The sequence below is a fragment of the Episyrphus balteatus genome, chromosome X, assembly GCF_945859705.1.
Source record: "Episyrphus balteatus chromosome X, idEpiBalt1.1, whole genome shotgun sequence".
NCBI lineage: Eukaryota > Metazoa > Arthropoda > Insecta > Diptera > Syrphidae > Episyrphus > Episyrphus balteatus.
In genome coordinates, this window is record NC_079138.1 from 7,230,003 (window position 1) to 7,242,302 (window position 12,300).

The following is a 12,300-nucleotide window of genomic DNA, read 5'->3' on the forward strand; positions in this document are numbered from 1 at the left end:
AAAAACTAACTAACAAATATTTAATTTATTTTTATTAGTAAAATTTAATTTCTATTTCTAGATAAAAAAAAAATTAAATACAATTTTACATTTTTTATTCTAAGAATATAAGCAATAGCATTTTTTGCCATGCAGCCATTTATTTATTATAAAAAAAACCTTGAATGTTTTTTTTAATAAATATATATATAAACTCACATACATATTTATATATATATAGAATAACTGTTCAATAGTTTGGCTTTGATAAAGATGCCATATATTATGTGTTGTTTATTTCTTTAAATGTCTATTATTTATAATTTATGGTTTGTAGTAAGTTTGCAAATTCTAAATACAATATATATTAAATAAAATATATACAAATATGTATTGTATATATATATATATAAATGTTTATGTTGCTCAATGAAAACTATATGATAAAACAAATTAAAAAAATGTATTGCTGAAATTAAGAGAAATAAAAAAAAAAACAAAAAAAAAAAAATAAAAAACAAAAAAAAAAATCTTTGACAAAAATAAATATTTAAAAGAGACAAAACGCACTGAATTTGTGACATATTAGGTAAATATTATATTTAAACTTTTTGGCCTATTTATATCAATAAATATATGTTATTATATTTTAATGTTTAAACAACAACTACACTCCTTTTTTAAGCTAAGTGAATAAAAAAACTGTCGGTGAGCACAACACAACAAAAAAAAAAAAATTTAAAACAAATAAACACACACACACAAACAAAAATCTACAATAGAACCATTACATTCAAGAAGTTCTTCCGTTGCAGATTTATATGAAAAAGTAGCTAGTTTAAATTATTAATTTATTTTATCAAAAAATAACAAGTTAGCATTATTACAATTTACTGATGTATACAAAAATTCTCTTAATTAAAATTTATTCCACTATGCAAAGCAAAAATATTTTTTTTTAAATTTTTGAATCTGTTTTGCATTTATTTTTTAATTATCATTAAACCCAAACAGCTTCCTAAAAAAAAAATACGCACCGAAAAAAAAAAAAATCATAAATGCAAAATAACAATAAACTAACTCAATCAAAAGCAATTTTCTTCACATTTCCTAACAAAAATTAAATTATAAAAAAATATTTAAAAAAATAATATTCTAAAAACAAAATTAAAAAATAAATGTGTCTATCTTCACTATCCATAATCGACAAAAACGAAAAGAAATATTTAACAAAAGTAAAAAAAATAATTAAATAAAAAAATAAGAAATAAATAAAAAAACGAAACAAAAAGTAATATTTTTAATCGCCTTAAGTAATGTGCCATTAAAGTTTCAGATTAAAATCTGTTACGTTATTGTATATGCCTTAGGTTTCCCTTCAAAAAAAAAAAAAATATAAAAGAATGAATGAAAAACAAAAGAATATATAATATCCAGGAAATTCCTTGGAATTATATGAGACAAAACCTAAAATAACTTTTTATATAAGTTTTTTATTTTATACTTAACATGTGATAATATGAAATTAATTCGCATATGCAACTGTCTTAAAATCAATTTATTATCTACTTTTTTTTTAAATTATTTAAATTATTTTTTCTCTTTACTTTCCGCCATGCTAACTTTTATATTGTAACAACTAATTTCCGCTTTTCCTATATACAAAACAACAGTACAGTATCTCTATTTATCACGCAAATTCTGAGCACATATTTATTTCAATCTAAATGCCACCGAACTATATAAAAAGAAATCAAAACAACATTTAAAAGTTATAATGTAAAAATGGCAAAACTCTATAACTGTCAGTTTAAAAAGAAAAAAAAAAAATAGGCACAGGATACAGAAGATCTTCATTCAGCCGAGAGGAGTAAAGAAAACGAATTCAATTTCTACACAAATAAACTGTGATAAAGAAAAGTGAGCAATTTGTTTAAATTTAAACCCAATATCATTTTTTAAAACTTAAAACTAAATTGCTCACCGGCAATTTATACAAACAAAAAACAAAAAAAAGTATTAAGTTTTGGTAGAAAACAAAAACAAAAACAACAACTGACAACATCAACAACAACAACACCAGAAAGAACCCAGCTTCGTATGTTCCGAATGATTTAAGTAGGACTTGTGTATGGATGAACTGGTAAATATTTTAGTAAAGAAAAATTAATTTACAGTAGATACTCAAAAAAATTAAAATAAAATGAATAACCACATAAGTTTTCGACAATACTATGCGAGAAGTTAGAAACATGAATGAAAAATGCAAAAATGAAAAAAACAAAAATGTGAATATCAAACAAAAATTATGTGTGCCAAATATTCCATATATAAGTAAAGTACGTATTTCAATCGATTGTAGGATAACACAATAATAAAAAACGAATAAAAAAAAAAAGATTATAAACAAAACAAAAACAATCCACAAGAAATGAACAAACAAAATCTAATTAAAAAATTCATACATTTTGAATGCCCAGTCTGTAAATTTAAATAAATAAAAAAAATAAATTCTTCAAAAATTAAATTAAGTTAAATGGAAAGATTTAAATTACAATAGTACACACAAAATCAATCTTTGAGCTACGCCAGCGATTTACTAATTCTTTTTATAAGTTTTATCAAGTGTTAAATTTTCACAAATTTTTTTTTTTGAAACTTGGCCGACGAATAATTTTTTTTCTTACATTCGGAAGCTGTGATTTTCGGATCAAAGTCTTGAAACAAATTTTTGTTTTAAACACAACTGAGAACTAGCTGCGGCCATACGAACTATTATTTAGTAAACTATGTATGTAGTTTATTTATCTGGAATATCGTTCAGCTGGGACTAAGTTCATAATTATAATTTAATGCAAGCTTTTGTTTGAAGATTAAGGACGACATTGTAAGTTTCATTTTGAAAATGTTATTTTACATAACTAATTTAAGATGTACCGAAAAGTTTTTTTTTTTTTTTTAATTTAAGGTCCTCTGCAACCATCTCGAATTACTCTAATTCGAAACAGTAGAAAAGTTTGAAATAACTAGATACAGTTTAATTCCTTCTCGAAACGATGATCGAAAGCGAGCACACTGTTTAAAGTTTTCGGCTATATATTTCAGTTTTGAAACGACGCAAATTGGATTCTCATAATAATCCAAATGAAATTTAATACCTGACAAAAATCACATAATTAAATTCATAAAATAGATCAAATAATTTTGATTCTGATTGAATTGGACGAAATTTCACATAAATTTATTTTTGAAAAAAAAAAACAAAAAAAAAAAAAAAAAAAAATTGACAAATTGATTTAATTTTTTGAGGCATAAAAAGAAGATACCAGCTATTTAAAAAAATCAATTAGTTTTATATTCATTCGAAAACTCTTTCTCTAGCACATCTAATTTTTGTTTTCTTTTTTATATATTTTAAATACACATCACAGTCATTTCTGTACTTTTACACACTAGATACCATTCTGACATAATTACATGCGATACATAATTAAAAGAATAAATTAAATAAATCTACATACGTACATATGGAAAACAGCCAAGTCCATGTATTAAAAAAAAAATAAAATAAAATCATGTCCTTAAAGCAAAGTGTACATTGATAAAATGATGAAAAAAAAAACTTACTTCTAGGTACAACATGCGAATTAAACAAAACAAGCTGAGACAAAAAGTATGTTCGTACAATTTAGAATTAACAAAAAAGTAAAGTAAATTACATATATATACATTATTATATCAACTAAAAAATATTATTAAATAATATTAAAGTAAAATCAAATAACTGATAAAAATAACAATTTCTTTATATCGTATGATGGAAATGGATTTAAATAAAAAAAAAAAAAAATCAAGAACAAACAAAAAAATATAAAAGAAATATATATATATATATTTAAAAAACTAATGTAAATCGAAAATTCAACCCACCTTAGTATTGCATATTTGTTATATACCTGTGTAAAATAGTTATAAATATGTATTTTAATAAACAACAAAAGTAATAATTAAATAATAATAATAATAATAATAAAATTTAAATATTAAAACCATGCTAATTAATAAAAAGTAAACAAAAAAAAAAAATTCTATTTGTATATGTTTGCATGTATACAAGTACAACGTGTATACAAGTATATATTTGTACATATGAATATTATTTTGTTTTTAAGATAGTGTTATAGAGTTATGGGGTTTTTAAACACACATGTACACACACATACAGCATACACAAACACAAACACACAGACATCCCCACACATAAAAATTAAGACAAAAAAAAATGAAAAGGCAGAACCTTAAAAAATATTCTATAAAAATTATAACTGAATAGAATAATTTTTAAGAGACTTAAAAGGAAAACAAATAAAAAATAAATTATCAGAAACCTATTTTTTTATTATTGAAATTAAAAATACATAAAACTAAAACCAAAAAAAAAAAACCAAAAAAAAAAACTGATACAAATTCAAAGGGAATATCTTATCAAAATAGTAAAATTAAACATACACATAAAATTAACAAAAAAAAAAAAAAAATAATAAAAAAATAATAATAATAATAAAATCACCAGTAAGTGTGATTTATTTATATAGTTACAAGACTCTTATTACCTAGCATCAACAATAATTGTGAATTGAATATCTTAAAAAATGTAAAACAAAAATAAAATAAATTAAGTTTCGTTCTTCTTTCTGTTTAACAAAACAAACAGCAAACAAACAACAAACAAACAACAAACAAATAACAAACAAACAACAAACAAACAACAAACAAACACAAATCACATAAATATTAGATGAAACCTGGATATGAAAAAACAAACAAATATTTAGTAATAGTAAAATACTAAGGGATTTCAATTCATAAGTTCGCATAAGAAAGAACACACAAAATCATAATCAAATACAAAAAAAAAAAAAATGTAATCCTTTGAAAAGATCAAGTTTATATGTTTGATAAAAAAAATATGAATAAATGCAGTAATAACTATCAAAACCATTAAAACAACAGTTCTTAAAGTAAAAAAATATATCTGTTGTAAATCAAAGAGCAATATAATTTCTCACCAAGCCTTTTATTAAAAAAAAAAAAAAAAAAAACTTTGAATCCGTCATAATTAGAGTTCCACCGAAAAGCCAAAGGTTTTATCTTAATCCGTGCATCAATATAATGTAATTTATTTCGAGATTTAATTAAAGCTAGATGCATAAATGTGATATCCTTAATTTTTTTTTGGGCCACTCATTTAAATACAAACTTGTTCGAGATCAATTTTGCATGTGTATCCTGCGTAATTTCTACCTCCACCGATCCATTTGGAAATTAGTTCAGTTGCGGCATTTTTCAATATCAAAAACTCCATAAATTATGGACACTCGCCCTTATTTCGAGTGCCGTTTGCCTATCGAAAGACAACTTTTATCGATATTCGATCATCGAACATGAATTTTGGTATTATGAATCTTGATTTTAAACGATATTTTTTGTTTTATCCTTCGATCTTTTCTGTTAACAAACAATCGAATCAGCATCGAATGTTGAACGACACTCGTAATAAGAACCATATTTTTAAAATGCTGCTATTGAATTAGACAATTATTTGATATAGGTACCTACTCTTTGTTGTAAATGACAAATGAAAACCGACAATTCGTCGTTCAAATAAGATTTAATAATGTAAAATCGCTCCATTATCAAAATTTTGAATAGTTTGTTGCAAGCTTCGTGTGGCCTCAAACATATAAACTCTGGGTTACCAAGGCCTACCACTGATCAGTGGTGTAATTGCAATGAAATGAGACCCAATGAAAGGACATCGCATCTGCATATTACTATATAGTAGTTCAGTCAATGAGGAGTCAAGTGTAGGGGGTCCGAAAAAAGTTGTGACGTCAGCTAAGTTTGGATGCAGTTTTGAAGAGGGGTTAATTTTAAGTATAAATCGCAGTTTGCGTATTGTTTGGTCTTGTGGGGCGCCCGCTATTTTGAAAAACGCATTTGTCTAAATATCTCGCGAACGACTGGTCGGTTAGAAAATTTGCGATAATTTTTTAGACTGGAAATATTATTATCTTTCTTTCTCTAGTACATCATTTTTCTATAAAAGTTATACTTTCAGAGTTACAGTACCGCAAATAGCAAATAGTGCAAACAGTGGGTTTCTTGATATTTTAAACAACCCTTAGAAATAAGTGGAAAATAACTGAAAATGCTATACTTTTCGGTACTAATACTCTGAAAGTATAACTCCGACCATTCGTTCTCGGGTTATTAAGACAAATGCGTTTTTTCTAAATAGCGGACGATCCACAAAACCAAACAATACGCAAACTGAGATTTATACTCAGGATAAACCCCATTTCAAAACTGCATCCAAACTGAGCTGACGTCACAACTTTTTTCAGATTTTTCCCCATTGACTGATCTACAGCTTTATTTTACCATAACAATATCCTTGAAACGCTTGAAACTATAACAAATATTTAAGCTTGGATAGTAAAAAAAAAACCTTTTAAAGTCAAAGACGGATACTTTCTGGCAAAAAAACGCAATAAATTTTTTTTTAACGAAAATGAAACAAAAAACAGTCGAGGCCAGAGTACAAGTCGGGCGGACGGATCAGTTGCAACAATAAAAAGTTTTTTTTTTCGTTTTAAAACCAAAGGTTTTGTTTTTTCTATATATTTATAATAATTAAGTATGCGTATATATATGTATAAATATGTATATATAAAAATTCATACACTTTTATATTTATTTCTACGGCGCCCTTAAACCTTAAAACAAAAAAAAATATCTTGTTACAAAGAAAAGCATATTCTGTTATATTTTTAATGTTCGAGATCCCACCTCACATCCAGAAAAAAATTATAAAAAATAGTTACCATAAAGTGAAAAAAAAATTAAAAACAAAAAAAAAACCGTTGCAAATATCCATTTATCAAAAAAAAAAAAAAGAAAAAATAAACAAAAACTAAAGAAAATCAATCACTGTTAAAATTGTTAAGTTATCAATTTGAAAAACAAAAAAAGAGAATATCAATGTGTAGTGCTTTAAAGTTAAGTAGTGTTTAGCACTTTGAGTTACTGGATGAAATAAAAAAAATCTATGAAATTATCGAACTGTATTGTTTTTTATTTTCTTAAGGTCATATTACAGGTAATACAGGTAGAGTATATTGAAAACTTGGGCCTAATTGCAAGGTACCATGAATTAAGATAGAGAGAAATTAGGTAGAATCGACTTTATTTCCATTTTATATTGGAAATAAAGTCGAATTTTACCTTTTTTTCATAGTCGACTTTATTTCCTTACCAATGAGTAATAAGTTCGAAAAAAATGAGTAATTATGTGGAACATTAAAATGGTAATAAAGCAGAAATGATGTATCCCAAGAAAAATGGCAATAAGATAGAAATTAAATGGTAACAATATAGAAAATCTGGGAAATAAAGTCGAAATGAAGTTCAATGCAAATAATGTATTAAAATAGTATATAGTATTAATATATACATTAATCCAGTCTTCCTGACCGAATCTATAGACGGAATGCAGCTAATGATGAATAGACTGGAACCTATCAGTTAACCTAGGGATGGGAAAAACCGGCCGGTTTAAACCGGTTTCGGTTTTTTTGCTTCGGTCAACCGGTTTTTTCGTTTTTTTTGTCCTGAAGGTTTAAACCGGTTTTTACAAAAAAAACGAAAAACCGAAAAACCGAAAAAAACCGGCTGAAAAAAAACGTCCAACAAAAAAAGATCCGACGAGACAAAAAAAATGAAAACCCTCAAAACATTCATTCCCTCTCTCAACTTACCATACAATTATAAATTTTCATTCATTAATTAAATTAAATTTTGAAATTTGTCGTTTTAGTTTAAAGCTTTGGTAATCTAGTATCTAGCTATTGACGTCTTTAAGTTTCCATCATTAAAAATTCATTTAATTAACTCTGCTTTAGTTAAAGTCTTTACTTTTAATGGAAATTTTAAATTTAAAACTCCATTAAAAATATCCCAGAGTTATTTTTTGAAAAATTAAACTGTCAAAAGCTACATTTTTGTCAAATAAAATATATTTCAATTTGAAGATTTGAAGGATAAACAATATAAAACACAAAAATGATGCCCCGTAAGTATTTGCAGCTAAAAACCAAAAGCTGAAAATATTGTAATTTTTGAGATGATTAGGATTACGCAGCATCTCAACCCTGATTAGTTTCACTAGTCGTGTATATATTCTCTGTGCTCTTCTGCGCTCTGAGAAGTGGATAAGAAATGCATTAATTTCTTTGAATTTTGTCTCTATTAAAAATCTCAAATGAAGTGTTGTCCATTTAACCCTCATACCCATAGATTAAAAAATTTCTGGCAAGCCTATAAATATATTCTTGTCTGGCGAGAGAGATATGCCAGTAGTGGCCAAAACCTGAAGCAACTCATAAACCTATAAAGTACATGTCGTTTGAACTAAAAAAACACAAAAACGACTTGTTCTGTAAACCAAAGTTACCAATTACCAAACGTTATGGTCTTATGAAATTGATTGAACACATTTTCACCATCCCATTTTTCCATTTTCATGCATGTTTTATTCATTTGTAATTGTTAACTGACACTGAAACTTTGTTTAATTAAATAATAAATGAAATGACATTTCCTATTTAAAACCTCCATTTGCTCTAAAAATCCCTCTTAAAAGGTCGATTTTGGTGTTTTAACTAAAACGACTTTTAAATTTAATGCCAAACATCAAAAAAATCTTTAAAAGAGACTGAATTAAACGAATTTGGTTTTTAATTTTAAAATTCCCTTTTTTAATGGCGATTTAAGTTTAATGGAGAGACAATAAATTGGGCCTTATAACAAATTAAACTAAAAAAAGCTTTGCTCAGGGATTTTCTTCGAAAAGTTCATTTTTGGTTGACAAATTGGTTTAATTTTGTTTTTTATGTCAAATCAAGAAAAAAAAAAAACGAATCCGGTTTTTCCAAAAACCGGTTTATTGGCCCGGTTTAAAACCGGTCGGTTTAACCGAAATGAAAAAAACCGGAAAAACCAAAAACCGGTTTTTGTACTCACAACCGCCATCCCTAATGTTAACCTATCAAAGTCTAAAATAATGATATTTAGAAGCGGTGGAGGGAAATACTCCAGAATGTAAAAATGGACTATAATCTTTGAACAACAACAACATCTTGAAGGTGCTACCACCAAGTGTTTATGGCTAGAGTTACAGTACTATTTCACTGATGCCAATCCGATCATCAGACTCCTTTATTCCATTTGTCTGTGGTGCTTAGTCTAGTAATTTTTCATTTAATTTGAAAAACTTTTTCCGTCACACTTGAGTATTGAACCTAGACCAAGCGAGTTCAGAGGCCAGTACACTACGCACTGCGCCACCTCACCACATGATTTAACTTCAACCAATTGTAGACTTTATAGTTCATCAACACTTAAATGAATAGACTTAGCATTTTTACTAGCTCCTTCAAGTATAATTATTTTTATTCGGCTCTTTATTGTTATTGGACATTTCAAGAGGAAACAGTCGAAATAGTCGAGGAGTACAAGTATCTGGGTGTCTTGATTACCTCTAACCTGAATCTCGAAAGACACCTCCGAGGAAAAGTAGCGGAAGCTACCGAGGAAAATCAACGAAAACCAAGTTGATTCAACTACTTTCGGAATGATTTTGGGTTGAAGACGAAATTTATAAAATCAAATTAGAACATCGTTAGACGTTAGTTTAAAGTGGTTTACCGTTATAAAACATCTTTAAATCAAAGTTGTTTCAACTTTGAAAAAAAGCTTAAGTTTATTAAAAAAAAAAGAAAAAATTGGCAGCCGCTGGGGATCGAACCTACAACTCTTGGATCTCTAGGCGAGTGCTTTACCAACGTGCTATCTCACTGTTGGAAATAAGTGTGATAAAATGCAACAAAAGCAGAAGTCAGACAAGAATAAAAAAATTTCTTACGTTATTTCAATTTCAATTTAAATATGTTTCATGTTAATTTTTTCAACATTAAATCCACGTTGATCATCATATTACACTTTACATTGCGTTTTTTCCCTCAGTGTAGGTGAGTAGTATACGCTGGCTGGTTATTGATTGTTCAATAACCTCGCGTCATTAATTAACAAATTTCTACGTTTTTTTATATTATTTAATGTTGGAAAATAAATTAATATGTTCCTATGTTTATTTTTTCATTCTGTGAAATTCATGATTTTTTTATTGAAAACTTGTATTTATATTTTTTAGTTTTGTTGGAAATAAAATAGAATAACTCGTAAATCGTAATAAAATCGAAAATAATTTTTTCATTTAGGAAACAAAGTCGAATACCAAAATTCGAATTTAAATGGTCAAAATGGTAATCGAGATTATTACCATTTTTTTTGTTTAATTTTTGGCAATAAAGTCGATTCTAACTTATTTCTCTCTCTAATTCACGGCACCTATTTGCAAAACAAGATCACCGGGATTATCAAAAAAGTGTTGCAGAAATATGTATGAATTCATTGTGAATAGGCGTCTCCTTCTCTGTGGGAGGTTGCTGAAATAGAAAGTTTAAAGGTGCAGATCTCTTCTGAAATTCATGATTGCCTGGTGCACGGGTCTTTTTTTCTTAAATTCTGAAGCAAATATATTGAACAAAAGTCTAGAAACAAGTTTTTGTTTACAGTACAGATATGAGTGAACAGTAACCATGGCCAGAGATACCCATCTACAAATTATACTAAGATTGGAAACTTTCGCAAGTCTCATCCCAGGAAACATTTTCTGAAGGTTCATGATTCCAAATAAGTGAATGAATTGTGAAAGTACTAAAAATTCCTGCCCAAAACTCAGTTTTCATTTATTTTTCTGAATGAATGTGAATTTTTAAGTCTTTATATAGAGATTTTTTCGTTCTTTTGTCTTCTTTTACGCCACAAAAGTTTGGTTTGGATAGTGAATTTATCAGTTCTTAAAATATGTTGATGAGCGGACGAAGTTTAGGCTTGTGATTGCGACAAAAGTGGATGCAGTTTTAATATAGATATACAGGTTATTTCGTGATTATAAAGACCATAACGATTTATTGTTAGAAAAATTGAAATAAAAAAAGTGTTAAAATCTATCTTAAAAAAAATACAAATGCAATGAAGGACTACTGAATACATACCATCATTAAAATGAATCATATTTATGATTCAGAAATGATTAAGAAAATAATCATTTAAATGAATATATAGATCCTTACATATTGCGTTAAATAGTTAACACCGTGTGAAATTTTTGGCACTATTGAGGTTAATAAAAAAAAATTCACCTGTATGGATTATTATTATTGTTTAAAACTTGTTCTGCCTTTTTTCTGCCATGAAATAAAATAAATAATAAAAAAAAAAAACAAAACAAAACTATCTGCAAAAAAAAATTTAACTCAAATTTAACCAGGTCCCAGAGCCCAATAAATTTTTAACAGCTGAACATTTTTTATTCACCTCAACAGTGTCAAAAATTTTACATGATGTTAACTAATTAATACAATTCACACATTGAAAAAGCTAATTATTGAATCCGACCTTTTAGACTGCTCATATAAACGGGGTATTTATACATACCGCTGACTAAGAAAAATATACATGATAAACACAAGGCTGCACACTGGTCGATTCAGTACATCGTAGCTGGTCAAAAGTCGAAAAAAAAAGTTGTTGTCAACATAAAAAAATACCGTTAGGCCGAAAGTAAATATTCTTAAACAACAAAAATAATTTTTTGATTCCGTTATTTTATTCATGGGAAGCATCTCAATGTAATCATTCATGATTTGCTCACTCTCTATTTTAACGTCCGCGAGTTAATAAGTGTTTACAAAGTGATAGTTTATGATAAAAGTGAGTAATTGAGATGAACAAAAAAATGTCAGAAAATACTAGTGGTATGTATTTTTAAATTCAATTTGTTTTTTTGTAAAAGAAAAGTCGGATTCTATTTCTATTAACTGAAAGGCATTTTTTTTTATAGTTTTCAGATGTTTGTTTTTTACTTCTTGGACGATTAAAAAAAAGTGCCGAAGAGTGCCATCGTGAATTTTTTATATTTTGTAGTTTGAATCATTACCTTTAATTTGATGCTAAAATTAAGTGCCGATAACCGCCGCAAACTATTTTTTTCATCTCTTTCAGGTACCAATCCTCTCTTTTAAAGGTGACCATTTTTTTTTAAGGAAGGACATAGTTCAAGATTGTCTAGCTTGTAGAGCATGAACTGTTATGTGTGATATATGAAATGAAAGGTTATATTATCTCTTTTCAAAA

The 12,300-nt window shown here is 27.0% G+C and overlaps 1 long non-coding RNA gene across 1 annotated transcript; it reads left to right on the forward strand.

Moving 5' to 3' along the window:
* The first annotated feature begins 300 nt into the window (after nt 1-300).
* LOC129920501 (uncharacterized) lies at nt 301-2,996 on the forward strand. Its single transcript, XR_008773262.1, has 2 exons — nt 301-2,866; nt 2,948-2,996. It is a non-coding gene; the product is annotated as an uncharacterized LOC129920501 (long non-coding RNA).
* Nucleotides 2,997-12,300: the final 9,304 nt, after the last annotated feature.